This window comes from Grammomys surdaster, unplaced genomic scaffold, assembly GCF_004785775.1.
Source record: "Grammomys surdaster isolate TR1022 unplaced genomic scaffold, NIH_TR_1.0 310004, whole genome shotgun sequence".
Lineage (NCBI taxonomy): Eukaryota > Metazoa > Chordata > Mammalia > Rodentia > Muridae > Grammomys > Grammomys surdaster.
Window position 1 is genome coordinate 1 of NW_021626066.1, and position 4675 is coordinate 4675.

Consider the following 4675-nt stretch of genomic DNA (forward strand, 5'->3'; position numbering starts at 1 on the left):
GTAATGTACACACTGGTCCTTTTTTCCTTTTTCTGCTCTTTCTTTTTCTATGTCCACCTGTTATGGTAGATGTCTTCAGCAACCTGCACTAAATCTTTCAACAACTTATCTTGCAGTCCCTCTAGCCTCTGAAGCTTTTTCCTGATATCTATTTAGCCTTGTCTAAAATGGCCACAGTGTGTACTGACAGACTGTCTCTGTGAGCTATTCTAGAAAGGCTATGGGCAACTCATCTGATCCCTGTTTAACCTCATGTACCTTTTTCAAAATTAGTGGGGCCACATATATCCCCCTTGAGACCTGCCAATGAAATCTGGTGTAGGCTTTTAGGTACCCTTTACCTTCTGCCACATGAAGATCCCAGTCAGATCTGGTCAGAAGCAACCCACTGTTGACCATGGCCTGGTCAGTTGATGGTGCCCCTATGTCTGAGGTGAAGGTAGGCCATTTGGAGAAGCAGAGAGTAACTAACTTACCCTTTTTTACTATAAATCAGTATTTGCACAAAAAGGGAAGCCTATTCTTTTGGCTTTCTGACTCAGGACAGCCCGTAACTTTTCACAGCAGGTGGCCTGCCTGCAAGCAGTTGATCTCAGAGGTCTTGTGCTGAATTCATGTGACTTGTCTCAGGATTATTCACTCATGAACATATATATATAACTCTCAGGTGAATAATCTTAAATTTCTAGTGAATTTTTTTCCTGAAATTGATCAGCCACCTGAAATGGGTGGTAATTTGAAAAGCTGTGGTGCTATTTGGACCACCATATTCTCACATCAGAAGCAGCCATCGGCCAAGGTCCATGCAAGTGGCAGGTAGGAAGTTGCTGGGGCTGCTACAGCAGTGACACCGGGGTCTCCAGCCCAGCCATGCATGCCAGGCTAGGCAGCTGTTGCACACTGCCCCGCTGCCACCTCCACTGACAGCAACAAGCAGGAAGGGACAGAGCTTCCTTTTCTTGGTTGCCAAACTGTGCAGCCGGACAGGTCAAGGGCACTGCACTAGGGGAGCCTCGAGCTGTTGCCCACCGAGCACGGGCCAGGCTAGGATGCCCTCCATGCAGTGCCAACTGGAAAACACCCTATGCTTGGTGGGTAGGCTGCCTGAATCACGGTGGCCTCTCTCTAAAGGACCTGACTCCTTGCTCTGCAGTAGCTCTCTTGCACCTACTCTATTTCCTCCTCTGCTGGCAGCCATGTTACCTCTTTTTTAACTTTCTTCTAATAGTTAATTTGGATGTTTAAAACAGTAGATTCAGTCCAAAATAACGTCAGTCAAAGTCCAAAACACAGAGAACGGCAACCAACACACAGATAGTTCGCCAAGAAAACAGAGAAAGACAATTCAGACAGCTCACCCCTGTCACAGGCAGCACATAAACCAGGTTATATAGACAGTTCTTGCCCCTGCCACAGGCACAGAAACCAGGTTACACAGACAGTCAAGACACAGGCAAACTGCTGGTGGAAGGATCCAGTAACCAGATGACTTGGTCAGCTTATGCTGCACTAAATCTAACAGATTCTAAAAGGAGCAGGGTCCTCTCAACCCCCTTTAACACCATAAGCAATGAACAACACAAACAGAATCAGACACAGATGTCTGACACAAGACTGCCACAAGAGAGCAATAGACATTGCCCCAGGTGGCTTGCCAGACAGAGGAGGACCATTTAACCAGGTGACTTGGCCACCTTACGCTGGACAAAATCTAACAGATTTGATCCTACTTCCCAGAGGGACTCTGGAGCATCCTTCAGTGTCCCATGACCTGTGGCATGCTGGTACGTCTATCCTGCTGCCTGGTCACCCCCGAAGACTTCCTTCCCAGAACTCCAAAACAGACTGCTCTCCGTGGCTAGCCCAGTTCTTGCCCCTGCCACGGACACAGAAACCAGGTTATATACTTCATAGACAGAAAACACAAAACAGAAGACACACAAACCTGCTCTAGCAGACCTCCAATCCCCGAGCCACGGGGTCTGAGAGAGGTTTCAAATCTCGGTGGAACCTCCGAATGTTGGACCCAAAGATCCAAAACCAGGGGACATGCCCCTGCAGAAACACTCATGGACAGGGCATTTGCTACAAAAACATAAGGATTAATGATAACCAGTGCACTTGGCTCCCTTGCACGCAGGCAAGAGGAACCCAGACTGTCTTCTTAAAGATTTTTTCTCATTAGCATTTCAAATATTATCCTTGTCCCAGTTTCCCCCTGAAGACCCCTATGCCTCTTCCCTCTACTCCTATGAGATTGTTCCCCAACCCACGCACTCCCCCCTTCCAACCCTGGAATTCCCCTACACAGGACCAAGGGTATCTCTTCCCATTAATACCAGACAAGGCCATCCTCTGCTACATATACAGCTGGAACCATGGGTCACACCATGTGTATACTTTGGTTGGTAGTTTAGGCCCTGGGAACTTTGGAAGCTCTGGGTGGTTGATATGGTTTATTCCTATGGGGTTGCAGAACCCTTAAGCTCCTTCAGTCCTTTCTCTAACTCCTCCATTGAGGACCCATGCTCAGTTCAGTGATTAAATGCAAACATCTGCCTCTATGTTTGTCATGCTCTGGCAGAGCCCCTCAGGAGACAGCAATATCAGGCTCCTGTCAGAGTCCTTTTGTCTGGGTTTGGTGACTATATATGAGATAGATTCCCAGGTGGGGCAGTCTCTGGATGGCCTTTCCTTCAGTCTTTGCTCCATACTTTGTCTCCATATTTCCTCCTAGAGTATTTTGTTCCTGCTTCTAAAAAGGATCGAAGAATCAACATTGGTCTTCCTTCTTCTTGAGATTCATGTGGTCTGTGAATTGTATCATGGGCATTATGAGCTTTTGGGCTAATATCCACTTAATGAGTGAGTGGATGCCATGTGTGTTCTGTGGGGATTTGGTTAGCTCACTCAGTATGATATTTTTCTAGTTCCATCCATTTGCCTAAGAATTTCATGAAGTCATTGTTTTTAATAGCTGAGTAGTACTCCATTGTGTAAATGTACCACATTTTTTTATACATCCCTCCGTTGAAGGACATCTGTGTTCTTGCCATGTAATGGCTATTATAAATAAGTGGAGCATGTGTCCTTGTTATATGTTGGAGCATCTTTTGTGTATTTGTCCAAGAGTGGTATAGCGGGATCCACAGTTAATACTATGTCCAATTTTCTGAGGAAACACCAGACTGATTTCCAGAGTGGTTGTAACATCTTGTATCTCACCATTAATGGAGGAGTGTTCCTCTTTCTCCACATCTTTGCCAGCATCTGTTCTCTGTTTCTATATGTAGGATGATATTGGATGTAGGTTTAAAACAGATAGCTTTTATTATTTTGAAATATTTTCCTTCCACTTTCACTCTCTCTGGCAGTTTTATTTAGAAAGAATAATTTATATTTTCAAAGGATTTTTTCCTCCTCTATTCAGTTAATCCTGTAATTTGTGGCATTAAGTACACATTTATGTTTTATTATATCTGTATAACTGTGTTTATTGCACTAAGCGTATATCTTTGGAATAAAGCCACCTTCAATATACTGGATGGTCCTATTAAAATGAGCATGTAAGCATCTTCCATTTTCCACCTGTGCTAGGAGCAGAGCCTCAGATCTGAACCCACACCCACAAAGCCAATACCCCAATTGCAGCTCAACTCCCCAGGGTACTCTGACACATACAGGTTCACAGGATCAGAGGATCACAGGATCACAGGGAGGAAAAGCTCCATTCAGAAACAAGGAGATAACTCCAGATGACAGCAGAGATAACCAGATGGTGAGAGGCAAGCACAAAAACATAAGAAAAAAGAACCCACTCATTTGACTTAGAAACATCAGAAACCAGTTCTCCCAACACAACAAGTCCTAAATACCCCAACACACCTATAAAGCAAGATTCAGATCTAAATAATTATTTCATGGTGATGATAGAGGACTTTAAGAAGGACATAACTTCCTTAAAGTTAGAAAAGATAACATAAGTAAACACATAGAAGCCCTTAAAGAGGAAAAGCATAAATCCCTTAAAGAAATACAGAAGAACACAATAAAACAGGTGGAGAAATTGAATGAAACTGTCAAGCTTCAAAAATGACATATAGGAGGCACTGCTGGTTGGTGCTGGGCCCGAGGAGGGGGGATGCATGCTGGAATGCAGCTGTCAGGATCAAGTAAGCAATTGAAGCGCACCCGCTGATGCCACAGCTGCTGAGGGTCTACATGGACCCTCTGCCTCTGTATAGAATGAGCCAAGGCGACTTGAACCTAGCAGCTATTCCACATACAGCAGAAGATATTCAAGGTGACAACAGGTGGATGTCTCAGCATAATAGGTTTGTTCTGGATTGTAAAGACAAAGAGCTGGATGTGCTGTTTGTGGGAGACTCCATGGTGCAGTTAATGCAGCAGTACGAGATATAGCGGGAGCTGCTTTCTCCACTTCACGCCCTTAATTTTGGAATTGGAGGAGACACAACTCGATGTGTTTTATGGAGACTAAAGAATAGAGAGCTGGAGAATTTTAAGGCTAAGGTCATTGTTGTCTGGGTAGGAACAAACAACCATTAAGATACAGCAGAAGAAGTAACAGGTGTGATTGAGGCCGTTGTACAACTTATAAACACGGGGCAGCCACAGGCCAAGATCATTGTACTGGATCTGTTACCTTGAGGTG

The 4675-nt window shown here is 44.6% G+C and overlaps 1 pseudogene; it reads left to right on the forward strand.

Moving 5' to 3' along the window:
- Nucleotides 1-4245: 4245 nt before the first annotated feature.
- LOC114616222 lies at nucleotides 4246-4671 on the forward strand (annotated as a pseudogene).
- The last annotated feature ends 4 nt before the right edge of the window (nucleotides 4672-4675 follow it).